The sequence below is a fragment of the Vicia villosa genome, unplaced genomic scaffold (assembly GCF_029867415.1).
Source record: "Vicia villosa cultivar HV-30 ecotype Madison, WI unplaced genomic scaffold, Vvil1.0 ctg.003157F_1_1, whole genome shotgun sequence".
Taxonomy (NCBI): Eukaryota; Viridiplantae; Streptophyta; class Magnoliopsida; order Fabales; family Fabaceae; genus Vicia; species Vicia villosa.
Genome location: NW_026706127.1, coordinates 178,156 through 193,105, shown reverse-complemented (window position 1 = coordinate 193,105; position 14,950 = coordinate 178,156).

Sequence of the window (14,950 nt, the reverse complement as noted above, 5' to 3'; positions counted from 1 at the left end):
AGGAAAGCCTATCTGAATTTGTTAAAATTATCATAAAACCTTTTTGTGCTTAGGTAATGGATTATGGAATCATTCTAATCATTAAGAGGGTTTTTATATGTAATAATTGATTATCCCCTTAGGGTTAATAAATTATTCCTTTTGTAACTCTCATTGTCGATTAGAGGAAGTCATTATGGATTAGTGATTTTGCAATTTAAAAAAATTCATTTTTTTAGCTTAGATAACCAATTAGACCTCGAAGTTAATTGATTAGAAGCACTAAAAATTCCATGGATTATTTCTATTTTTGAGCCACACTTTGTCATGGAAATAGAGAGACCGTTTCTCATTGTATTCACATAAAAAAACATATTTTGAATACTCCTTCTCACTCCCCACTCTCTTTATTTCTTCTTCACTTTTGCCTTAGTGTTATGAGAGTGAAATTTACATGTGAGGTGTTTGGTTATGATGTTGAGGCATTTTTGTGATATCTCTTGTGAGATTTTGTTGTTTGGTTATGAGCTAAACCAAGTTAAAAAGCTCTTTTTTGTTTGTTTGTGAGGTTGTTCGTAAAAATCTCACATTTGGTTCGTGAGCTTTACATAGTATAAAAGCTCTTAGTCGGTTTGTGAGGTTGTGCATCAAAATCTCAATTTTGTTCGTATATTTTGTCTGGTATAAAATCTATCATTTGGTACAGGATTATCCTTGTACAAAATCTGGTGTCTGGTTTGGAGGATAGCTAGTGTAAATCTCCAAGTTTGATTGTAAGAAGGTTCATGGCATAACCTAGGAAAAACTCACACATATAGTGGAATTCTCAAGAATAAATTATTGGGGAGACAAAGTAAGCCAAGTGGTTAGGACGAACCTTTATAAATCTTTGGTGCAATCTTCTTATCCCTTATCTCTTAATATTTTCACTGTTTTCCATTGTGCTTAAATCTATTTTAAACTCTAATTTTATTCTCTTTTCCATTTATTTTGCTGTATACTCTTTTCAAATTTGTTTTAAACAATTGCTTTTATAAACTATTTTTCAATTCAAAATTGTTTTTCAAAGCTACATTATTCAATACATCTTGTATTTTGAGTCACTTGTCCAACTTAAAAATCATTACAATCTTAACGTCCTATAAATTGGATAGATATATCATCGTTGAGTTTCATTGCCCTCAAAATCCATTCTCCGAATTGTGTAGACGGGAAATAGCATAAACATAAATAAGACTACATAATATTTATCATAGGTAGGTCACAAAAGCAATCATATAAAATTATATATAATCACATGCCCAAGGTTAAATTCTTTATAGGGAACGTAATCTAAAGAGACTAGTGACTAGTCCTTAAGAGATTCATCATTTTTATAATTGGAAGAAAATAGTAAGACTTACAATGATGAATAGTCAACTCTCACTAATGGTCTTCGTTTTCACCTTCCTATAACACAAAAAACCACCTTAGACAATATAAACTTGGACCCTTAATTCCAAAACATGTTTCTTTATTTATAATAAAAATAAAAACCCTCGAAATTACATTGCAATATGCCCTAGATGCGCCTGGCTACGCCTTAGATGCTTCACACTATTTCCTAGGCGCATCCTGTTATGCCCTAGATGTTCCACACTATGACCTAGACGCAACACACTTCATTATTTAAAATGCAATGCTATCCTGGCAGGAAGTTGAGATCACATTGTTATGCTTGTGACTCGCCGCTTTCCCTTTTTGTTGTTGAATAACATAACTTTAATATACATGTCAGCTGCAATTTGTTTTCTTTTTGAATTCTTCTTTGATTTTCCTTCAATCTTTGTGTTTCACCCCTCTCCTTAATTCTTCATCATAACTATCGCAGTAAAATACTATACAATTTGTCTAGTTAGGATAATTTTCACATAATTTGGTCTTGTTTCTTCAGCAACGAAGCTTCTTCTTAGAATTATGAAGTCCTGATTGTTCTTAAGAGCTATCTCTTTCTCATATATTGGTTATCTTGTAAAAGATGAGAGGGGTACACACACACACACACACACACACACACTCTAACGCCCATGCTAGTGTTCGTCAAAGATAAGAGGCATAAAGGTGTTAATAGAATTTGTGTGTACCTGATTTGACATATATTCTCAAATTTATACGAAATATCCTACGGTTTCTACTAACCTTTGTCCTTTAGTTTCCATAGAGACCGTTCATACTACTAAAAGGAAAGATATAAATCATTCTGTTTTTTGAGGTAACAGACCACTAGGTCCTAAAACTTTTTGTGTGATGAGAGATATTTGCCTCCCGACGTCACTGCTCTGACGTCAATTTGTGGACCATTTTCCATCGAGTCATCAACTAAGGCTAGAATCGGATGGGAAAATTTTCCCTTAAGCCTTCTTAGGCGTGGCCGAGGTAAGACTTGTAAACTTGCATTATCTTTATTTGTTGCCTTTGTGGCTCAATTTTCTTCAATTTATATCAGTCTCACTATTTTTTTAAGGTCGGGCTTCTTTCTTTAGATTACCATTGTGCTTCCTTGGGCAGGGTTCCTTTTGATTTTATCACACTATGCTTAATAAGACCTTAGGCAGTGCTTTTAAGAGTTGTCTATCCTAGCGTTGTTATAGGTATAGACAATGCTTTTTTTAATGTAAAAGCGCTGGCTTAAGTGCACTTTAGGCAGCGCTTTCTACTAAAAGCACTGGCTTAATTGCACTTGATGTTAAAAGAGCTAGCTTAAGTGCATTTCAGGCATTGCTTTTTGTTAAAAGTGTTGACTTCAGTGCATTTTAGGCAGCGGTTTATAATAAAAGTGAAGGCTTAAGTGTACTTTAGGCAGCGCTTTATGTTAGAAGCACTGCCTTAGGTGCACTTTAGGCAGTGTTTTCTATTAAAAGTGTTGGCTTAAATGTCTCTAGACTACGCTTTCTGTTTAAAAATGCATGCTTAAGTCCTCTTTAGGCAGTACTTTTCGATAAAAGCACTGGTGTAAGTCATTTTTAGTTTCAATATCAAATTTGTCTCTTCAATTCAAATACCATAGATTCTACAATTCTCATAATGATAGATCAATATTGTATTGTTATCAATAATAACCATAAGTGAACTAACTTGAATTTGCATAAATTTCATAATCTCTCCAATACAAATTCAAAATTACATATATGGAGAAAAATGATAACCTATATCTATTCAAAATTATATAATCTCCATGATATATTGAAGTATAATTACTTCTTTTTTTTATAATACAGTATGTAATTATTTCAATAATATCTTCTTTCAAATCTTTCATTTTTATATACCCTGCACATAAGATATTTATGTGATCAATTAGCTTATGTCATATATATATATATATATATATATATATATATATATATATATATATATATATATATATAATTGTAATATATTATAAAATTTAACACTTATTAATAAATAAAAGTGTTGCCTTAAGTAGTACATTAGACAACGCTTATTAATAATCAAAAGTGCTATCTTAAGTAGTACAATAGGCAATGCTTACTATTAAGAAAAAGTTTTGTCTTAAGTAGTACATTAGGCAGCGCCCTAAAATAAACAAAAAGTGTTGTCTAAGTACACTTTGATGTGATTTTATTGGATGCATATATAAAAATAATTTACACCGTTAATATATTACAATTAATATATATATATATATATATATATATATATATATATATATATATATATATATATATATATATATATATATGAGGAGGGATCAAATTACACCCTAAGAGTTACACCACGAGTTACACTCGTTCAATAACTACATTTCGAATTAATATTTTTTAAATTCAACCGTTGGATTGAAACATAATATCATATAGATCATACCTATAAAGTTTGAGCTTAATCTATAATGATTTGTTATACGATCAAGATATCCAAAGATTAACGTCAAAATGAGCTTTCATATAACGTTAGTTTTGATGTAATTCAATGACATAGTAAATTATTATAGATTAAGCTCAAACTTTATAGGTATGATCTATATGATATTATGTTTCAATCCAACGGTTGAATTTAAAAAATATCAATTCAAAATGTAGTTATTGAATGAGTGTAACTCGTGGTGTAACTCTTCGGGTGTAATTTGATCCCTCCTCTCTCTATATATATATATATATATATATATATATATATATATATATATATATATATATATATATATATAAACTAAAAATTTTGGTTCCCCAAAATGCATATTTTTTGTGGTTGCTCTTGAAGTGGTGGGATAAGCCATTTGAAAGTAAGCCAAAATGACATTCAGATATTATATCAATATCATATTTTTTTGAAAAAATTATTAATTAATCTTTAACTTCTAGGATCAAGATTGATAACTTGCAAACTTCCCTAATTAATCTACACACACACTCTTATCCTCCTTAATTTCATTCATTTTATCTTCCGAGTAAGTAAAACACTTGAAGTCATCAAAGTACTGCATAATATAATATAATATGATTTAGTTAAAATTAAGGGTTAATACTACTTTACCCACTGCCATATAGGCGAGATTCGGTTTACCCCCCTCTAAAAAAAAATTTATTGGGCAAACCTTGCAAAATAAAGATTCCATCAAATTTGACCCTGATCAATTTTTTTGGCCAAGATTCTTAGAATCTTGCCTACATGGCATTTTTGGTAGTGCTGACTGTACAGCACATAAGCAATGTGGCACAGTCAGCACTGCCACGTGGAATTTAATTTTAAATTTTTTTTAAATTTTTTTTTATTATTTTTTTTGTTGATTTTTTTAATTTTTTTTTAAAAAAAATTAATATTTTTTTTACGTTTTTAAAAAATATTTTTCCAATTTTTAAAATTTAATATTTTTTTCCAATTTTTTTTAATTATTATTTAAAATTTATTTTTATTATATATAAATTCGCAGGTATTTTCAAATCCGTAGGTAAATCCGCAGGTATTGTCAAATTCGCAGGTAAATCCGCATGTATTTTTAAAGGTAAATCCGTAGGTAATTTTAAATTCGTAGGTAAATCCGCAAGTAAATCCGTATGTAAATCCGTAGGTAAATATTTTCAAATTCGTAGGTAAATCCGCAGGTAAATTCGCAGGAAAATCCGCAGGTATTGTCAAATTCGCAGGTATTTTTAAAGGTAAATCCCCAGGTATTGTCAAATTTGTAGGTAAATCCGCAGGTATTGGCAAATCCGTAGGTAAATTCGCGGGTATTGTCAAATTCGTATGTAAATCCGCAGGTACTGTCAAATATTTTTTAAAAACGTAAAAAAATATTAATTTTTTTTTTTAAAAAAATAATAAAAATAAAATTTTAAAAAAATTAACAAAAAAAATCAATAAAAAAATTTAAAAAAGAAATTTAAAAAAATTAAATTCCACGTGGCAGTGCTGACTATGCCACATGATCAGTGGTTTTCACACATATATTTATCGTTGTTTTTAAGTATGTTTAAGTTATGTTATTGAGCGTTTTATTTCTTTATTCGTCATTTTATGCTTTGGTTGTATGTTTTTATGTTTTCAGATTCATATGGAGAAATCGGAGTAAATCAGTGCAAAACTCGGAAGTTTTGAGGAAGTTCAGAAAACATGCTACAGGAGGCCTGACACGGGTGGCCGTGTTGCCCAACACGGGCCGTGTCAGGAAGAGAGCTGGGAGCAAAGTTTGAGAGAAAGGAAAAACAGTGAAGCAACACGGGTGCCCGTGTTGCACAACACGGCCCGTGTTGCACATCCTGGGACCAAACAATAAAAATAAACATAACAGGGGACCAACACGGGTGCCCGTGTTGCTCAACACGGCCCGTGTTGGTGGATGACGCTGATTTCAGTGATTTTTATTATTTAGTTCAGTGGTTGGCCTGCAGGGGTGTTTTTGGGATTTCCAACCAACTTAAGTGAGTCTGCACTATTTAGGAGGGTTTTCAAGATGAATTAGAGGACTTTTGGCATCATACGATAGAAAATCACAGAAGAGAGAAGATAGCTTCATCAAGGATTTCGGAGACGGAGAGATTCAACGGTGGACACCATTGAAGATCAAAGTTCCCAATTATCTTTGTAATGTCTAAATTCTTTACTATGTCTTTCTTGAATATTATGAGAGGCTAAACCCCCCAATGCTAGGGGGGTGGTCCTGATTTGGTTTTTTGTAATAACGATGAATTTGTGATCTCGTCAATACATTGGTTTATATTATTCAGTTAAATTATGCAATGTTCTTCTTGTTTTCTTTATCGGTCAAATAAGGATTAATCTATGGCTAACAAATACAGGACTGTAGTTGTTAGGGTTTGTGCATAATTTGATTATAGTAGATATCACCTAGGACTAGGGATACCCTATCATTACCACATAATCTTGATTATATAAAAGCTTGGTTCCAATTTAGGTTCCTAAGGACTTAGGATTTAGGTTAGAAGACCAAAGGTTTCCTCACTAAGGACTTAGGAGGAAACACCCTAAGGATGTGGTAACTGAATGTTATGAACTTGTTGAAGAGATCTTAATTCTGAAGTGTTACATGCCAAATCAACCACTCACCCTAGCATCTCATATATTTGATAACAAAAATCAATTTATTTTCTCATCATTTTTTTTCTTTGCAAGGATTTCATCCACCAAAACCAAAACATTAATCTTTTGTTCAATTGAATCATATTTTACGAATCTGTATTTCCTACGCAGTCCTTGAGATCGACATTCAGGGAATTTCCCTTATTATTACTACAGAGGCAAAAATAGTACACTTGCTATTTTACCGATCAAGTTTTTGGCGCCGTTGCCGGGGACTGCCAAAATACAGATTTTTAACTTAAGTTCAATTGAAATTTTGTTGCTCTGCGACTAAAATTTTATTTTCTGCACTTTTTATTTTTTTTTCTTTTCTGATTTCAACTAATCTGCGCTAATCATTGTATGCGAGGAAAGTCCTCAGCTGATTTATCTTTTGACACAGAAATTGAAAGAACCTTGCACGCAAGGCATAGACAAGCTCGTCAAGAGAAACTTGAATCCGAAGAAGTTGTGACAGTTCATTCAGATTCTGAAAGTGAAGAGGAAGTTATGGGCGAGAATCCACCTCCACCGGAGAGACTTCTCGGAGACTATGGTGCTACGAACACACCGGGTGGTAGACTAACAATTGTCAACCAACCGGTAAATGTGGCAAATTTTCAATTGCATCCGAGCACAATAAATCAGCTGGAAAGAAAACCTTTCACCGGAAAGGTTAATGAAGATGCAAACAAGCACCTACAAAGATTTCTTACCATGAGTACAACGTTAAAAATTGAAGGGCATACAGAAGAGGCAAAGAAGCTGAGAATGTTCCCGTTCACCTTGGCCGAAGAAGCAGAAGAGTGGTTCTATTCTCTTCCAGCAGGAAGTATCACATCATGGGAAGAGATGGAGAAGGCTTTCTTGGATGAGTATTTTCCCGCATCTGTATTTATAAGGAAGAGGTATGATATCTTGAACTTCAAGCAGAAAGAGGGTGAACCCTTAGGAGATGCCTACAAAAGATTCAAAAGAATTCTAGTAGCATGTCCCACTCATAATATGGACAAGACTGAACAAATGCAAGTATTTGTCAATGGGCTCAAAAGGAAGACAAAGCAGTTGATCGATACAGCAGCTGGAGGCTCGACAAATTTCACAACAGCCTCTGGTATCATCAAGATCATTGAAGCAATAGCTGCAAATGAGCATTTGGAGTTGTATGACCGGTGTACGAGAAAACCTGAAGGAGTCATTGATTTGAAGCTAGACACCAACAAAATTCGGGTTGAAGAAGCTATAGCTGCAGAGGTAGAAAAGAGATTAAAGGCTAGGAATATTGGTACTCAACAGGTTGCTCAAGTCCAACAAGCTCAACCTGTAATCTGTGAAAATTGCCAAGGCCCTCACCAAACTGTGTGTTGTGTTGCTACTCCCAAGCAAATTGAAGAAATCAAATTCTTGAGGCAAAACAACCCGTATTCTAACACCTATAATCCAGGGTGGAAGAATCATCCCAACTTTGCTTGGAAAGATCAGCAACAAATTCCTCAGAAGGCGGAGTGGGAAGTAGCTATTGAGAGATTGGTTGGACAATGCTCTCTGTTTCAAGAAGAAACTAGAAACAACCATAGGAACACCACAGCTTCGATAAAAAATCTGGAAGTTCAAGTGGGTCAAATAGCACAGCATCTCACTCTACAGGCACAAGGTACTTTTCCGAGTTCAACTGTGAAAAATCCGAAAGACGAAGAGAAGATTAATGCTGTTACTACAAGGAGTAAGAAAGTGGCAGAACCGGAAAAAGAAAAAGAGGAAATAGATGATCCCATGGTGATTGAGGTAGATTTGGAGATAAGAGAGAATGTGAAAGAGCCCAAAATTGTGATACCACCGGTTAAGCAACTTGAAGAGAAAAATAAGAAAGATGCTAAACCGGCAATCAAGCTTCCTTTTCCTTCTAGAGTGACAAAGAAGAATTCAACAGAAAAGGATTTTGAGAAGTTTGCAGCCTTGTTTAAAAAATTAGAGGTTAATCTACCTTTCTTTGAAGCACTTGAGCAAATGCCTTTGTACAAGAAGTTTATGAAGGAGGTTATCGGTAAAAAGAGGCCAATGGCGGGAGAACCAGAAATTGCAACAGAAAAGTGCAGTATAGTCTCTCCAGCAAGGAAGATCCCCATCAAGAAGAAAGACCCTGGAGCGGCGGCGATACCATGCACTATCAAGAACAGAATGTTTAAAAAGGTACTCATTGATTCGGGTTCTAGTGTGAGTTTAATGCCACTATCTATCTTTAAAAAGCTTGAATTGGGAAAGATAAGTGAAAGTGAGACAAAGTTGAAGTTCGCTGATCACACCATCAAGAAATCATATGGGATAGCTGAAGACGTATTGGTGGAGATTGACAAGTTTGTATTCCCTGTTGACTTCCACATCATGGACATTCCTGAAGATGAAGAAACTCCTATCCTTCTTGGGAGACCATTTTTGTTGACAAGTCGTTGCAACTTTGACATTGAGAAAGGGACTCTGACGGTGAAATCCTTTAATGAAGAAGTAACCTTAAAGATGCTAGAAGTCAAGAAACTAAGTGAAGGTGTACATAATCAAGCTTCTGTTGGTATGATCAAAAGTGAGGGAGAATACAACAGCCCTAAACATCTCCAGGAAAAAGTTTCAAGCATAGCTTCTCAGGTGGAACTAGCTCATGTTGCTATCAAAAGTCCTAAGGTCGCTATAGAAGTTAAGAAGAAAAAGAAAGAAGAAAACCAAGGTGAGAAGATGAAGTTTGAAAGTAAGTTACAGAGAAAAGTGATCCATGCTTTTCATCTTCATGAGTTCTCGGTTGCGGAAGTGATGAGCAACAAGGTTTGGAAAAGGAAATACCCTCCATAATAAAGGGTAATGGACCGTCGAGCCATGCGACGTTAAACGAAGCGCTTCGTGGGAGGCAACCCACGGTTTTAATAATTAATTTTTCTGTCTGTTTATGTTATTTTCAGGAAATAAAAGAGGACGTCTCTAGTGAAAGCTCAGAAGTGATCATTGGAGTGCAATACCCTATGTGAGTCACCTCTCTCGAACTTGTTCTGAAACATTGAGGTCAATGTTTAGTTCATGTTTGGGGGAGGCTCTTCTCTTTGCATTTTATTTTTATGTTAGTTTTATGTTATTGGTATGATGTGAAACCATAAAGTGAATTCTACCCAAATTTTTACCGAAATTTTAAATTTTTGTTGAAGAATTTTTGATCCTAAAGAGCGATCGGGAATAGTATATAGAGATGAAGCGAGGATTGTTTGAGGACAGGAAGTGCGGAATAATGTGACAAGAGGTTTGTTTAAGCACCCTTGGTTCCCTGAAAGAGATACGAGTCTAACGTGTAGATTTGCACCATAGTACTTGTCTCCTGAGAAGTACTTCTCGAGTAGTTTATTGATACAGTCTGGCATAACTCGGATTCACTTGCATGGTGGCTGGTTGAGAAAAAAAAAAGAGATATAAAGATTGGCACCAAATGATGAAAAGGCGGTAAAAGGCAATCGGCTCGCTAAGTTGGGTAACCCTCACCCGGTTATTCAGCCCAAAGGAGATTGATCCCCAAACGTCGTCCAAAAGGACAATATATAACTGCAAAGTTTGAAAATTTCATCGGTAATAAAAAGTAGCCAATGCTGCTAGTTTGGTGCCAGGAAAAAATAATGATAAGAAGCCTTGATCCGTCTCATGCAGGTGATGATTATTTTAAGAAATGCAGTGCCTTAATATGATTGTCCGAATGAAAGAGGAGGAAAATCGGAAAGAGACTTAAGTGCAAAGCATAGTTGGAGAGGTATCCGAAACGGGAGCTTGAGGATTAATGTGGTAACAAAACTCGTCGCGTCATGTGAATGCCAAATCACTGTTTCTTGATCAATACAGACAGATATCTCACGTATGAACACCGTGCGCTTTGAGGGTCATTAACTTTTGTAGTTGTCGCTTGAGGTCAAGCAACGGTTTAAGTTTGGGGGAGTTTGATCAGTGGTTTTCACACATATATTTATCGTTGTTTTTAAGTATGTTTAAGTTATGTTATTGAGCGTTTTATTTCTTTATTCGTCATTTTATGCTTTGGTTGTATGTTTTTATGTTTTCAGATTCATATGGAGAAATCGGAGTAAATCAGTGCAAAACTCGGAAGTTTTGAGGAAGTTCAGAAAACATGCTACAGGAGGCCTGACACGGGTGGCCGTGTTGCCCAACACGGGCCGTGTCAGGAAGAGAGCTGGGAGCAAAGTTTGAGAGAAAGGAAAAACAGTGAAGCAACACGGGTGCCCGTGTTGCACAACACGGCCCGTGTTGCACATCCTGGGACCAAACAATAAAAATAAACATAACAGGGGACCAACACGGGTGCCCGTGTTGCTCAACACGGCCCGTGTTGGTGGATGACGCTGATTTCAGTGATTTTTATTATTTAGTTCAGTGGTTGGCCTGCAGGGGTGTTTTTGGGATTTCCAACCAACTTAAGTGAGTCTGCACTATTTAGGAGGGTTTTCAAGATGAATTAGAGGACTTTTGGCATCATACGATAGAAAATCACAGAAGAGAGAAGATAGCTTCATCAAGGATTTCGGAGACGGAGAGATTCAACGGTGGACACCATTGAAGATCAAAGTTCCCAATTATCTTTGTAATGTCTAAATTCTTTACTATGTCTTTCTTGAATATTATGAGAGGCTAAACCCCCCAATGCTAGGGGGGTGGTCCTGATTTGGTTTTTTGTAATAACGATGAATTTGTGATCTCGTCAATACATTGGTTTATATTATTCAGTTAAATTATGCAATGTTCTTCTTGTTTTCTTTATCGGTCAAATAAGGATTAATCTATGGCTAACAAATACAGGACTGTAGTTGTTAGGGTTTGTGCATAATTTGATTATAGTAGATATCACCTAGGACTAGGGATACCCTATCATTACCACATAATCTTGATTATATAAAAGCTTGGTTCCAATTTAGGTTCCTAAGGACTTAGGATTTAGGTTAGAAGACCAAAGGTTTCCTCACTAAGGACTTAGGAGGAAACACCCTAAGGATGTGGTAACTGAATGTTATGAACTTGTTGAAGAGATCTTAATTCTGAAGTGTTACATGCCAAATCAACCACTCACCCTAGCATCTCATATATTTGATAACAAAAATCAATTTATTTTCTCATCATTTTTTTTCTTTGCAAGGATTTCATCCACCAAAACCAAAACATTAATCTTTTGTTCAATTGAATCATATTTTACGAATCTGTATTTCCTACGCAGTCCTTGAGATCGACATTCAGGGAATTTCCCTTATTATTACTACAGAGGCAAAAATAGTACACTTGCTATTTTACCGATCACCACATTGCTTATTTGTTGTACAGTCAGCACTACCAAAAATGCCATGCAGGCAAGATTCTAAGAATCTTGGTCAAAAAAATTAATCAGGGTCAAATTTGATGGAATCTTTATTTTGCAAGGTTTGTCCAATAAGGTTTTTTTTAGAGGGGGTAAACCGAATCTCACCTATATGGCAGGGGAGTAAAGTAGTATTAACCCTAAAATTAATTAGATAAAAAAATTGTTAAGTATCAAAATAATAACTAAATCATAAATCCATACTATTTTTAGAATATGATACACAGTATTTATTTTGATTCGTGTAATGTTTTTTGATTTAGTCTTTGATACTCGAGCTCCTATTTGATAGAGTTCCACTATTTTTTTATACTAAAACAATTCCATTGACAAACTAACAAGCATCAAATTAAAATTTCTTATTATTAAAGGTATCTTACAATTAAGAGAATCACTTTAACCCCTCTCTTGTCTCAAAATGAAGAAAATGCTATAATGCTTCCAATATCCATTCTTTTGAATCGGAGAAAATGAAATTTAGTAATTGAATTTGATCAAAATCTACCAATTTAATAGTCAATCATACAATATCACATATATCTCTCATTGTACTACATGTTTCTATTCTTCCATACAATTCTTACTTTCACTTTATATAAATGTAATTAAAAAAATTGTATACTTTATTAACATGGTTCAACATAAACAACTATTAAGAATTGATTTCTAGACTCATTATGGTTATTTGTAACTAAACATAAACTTCACTAAAAACTCACAAAATTAAAAATTAAACCCTAAAGAATTAAGTTAAAAATATTTCATTGCAAGCACAAAGAAAAAGAAACATAAAATTTCATTGCAAACACAAAGAAAAAGAATCAAAAAGTTTCACAAGTAAAAAATAAAGGGTTAATAGCTATTTCGCCTCCTGCCATATGAGCGAATTTTGAAAAACTTCCTGTAAAAAAAGTTTGAATTCACCCTTTAACATATGAAGATTCTCATGTTTAGACATGACCTATCATAAAAAAAATGACATGACAAATATTTTTTTTATTCTTTAATTTTTTTAATGACATGGCCTATCAAGTAGTCTTTTTATTAATTTTTTTTTAAATGCCACATGACTTTTATTTTTATATATTATTTAGGCTTAGAGTTTTAAAAGATAAATAGTCCAAAATTGACATTTCAAATGTGAGATGTTACTAAGATATCAACCAGACAAAATGTTAGTGAAGAACAGCAAAAATTGGGACATGTGTTGATTTTAATCTAATACTTTGTTGAAGTTAGTGGCTGCAAGATAAATATTCTGCAATATTTATGTTGCTGTTCTGAGTATAGAATATTTATATAATATATAAATTTCGCGAGATAGGCCATGTCATAACAAAAGACATGGGATATAACATAACAAAAGACATGGCGTTTAAAAAAAGAGTAATTAATAAAATAAAAACTAGATAGGCCATGTCATTTAAAAAAAATTAAAGAATAAAAAAATACTTGTCATGTATTTTTTTAATGATTAGATTTCTTAAGGGGCCTAAACATGAGAATCTTATATGTTAAAGGTCGAATCCAAATTTTTTTTACAGAGAGATTTTCCAAAACTCGCTCATATGACAGGAGGCGAAATAACTATTAATCCTAAAAGAAAAAACATAAAACCTACAAAATGAAAGAGAAGTGACAAACCCTATGAATAATGGAAAAGAAAAGAATGAAAAATAAAAGAAATAATTGAGTTGAAAGAAAAATAACTTTGTATTTCTTTAAGCTTATTTTTAAAATAAATTATTAACTATTAAATAACAGAACAATAGCATGAAATGTCTATTAGTTGAGTGGTTGGGAAGTTTGTGAATATCCCTGAGAGTAGGGGCTTAATCCTCTATTATATCAATTTATTTTAGAATTTATATTATATATATATATATATATATATATGGGGACGTATCAAATAAGAACCTTGCCTATTATAAGAACTGAGAACTTTTAATAATAACCATACGATTTAAAATTAATGCCTTCGATTTCACTCAAATTTTAAGAAACAATAATTAATACATAAATTCTGATTTAAATACATATCACACCAATGCAAATCTCAGCATTGATTTTAAATCGGATGCTTATTATTAAAAGTTCTCAGTTCTCATAATAGCTAAAGTTCTCATTTGATACATACATATATATATATATATATATATATATATATATATATATATATATATATATATATATATATATATATATATATATATATATATATATATATATATGGGGACATATCAAATAAGAACTTTGCCTATTATGAGAACTGAGAACTTTTAATAATAACCATACGATTTAAAATCAATGTCTTAGATTTCACTCAAATTTTAAGAAACAATAATTAATACATAGATTCTGATTTAAATACATATCACACCATTGCAAATCTCAGCATTGATTTTAAATCGGATGCTTATTATTAAAAGTTCTCAGTTATCATAATAGCTAAAGTTCTCATTTGATACGTCCCATATATATATATATATATATATATATATATATATATATATATATATATATATATATATATATATATATATATATATATATATATATATATATATATATATATATATATATATATATATATATATATATATATATATATATGGGACGATTCAAGTGAGAACACTTGGTTATTATGAGAAATGAGAACAATAATTCACGACCATTAAATTTTAATTTGTTCATTTTAATGAACTGGATTGGTTTCTCTTTCTATAATAATAGAAAGAGAAATCAATTCAGTCCATTAAAATCAACAAATCAAAATTTAATGGTCGTGATTCATTGTTCTCATTTCTCATAATAATCAAGTGTTCTAACTTGTCTCGTCCCCATATATATATATATATATATATATATATATATATATATATATATATATATATATATATATATATATATATATATATATATATATATATATATATATATATATTAATTGTAATATATTAACGGTGTAAATTATTTTTATATATGCATCCAATAAAATCACATCAAAGT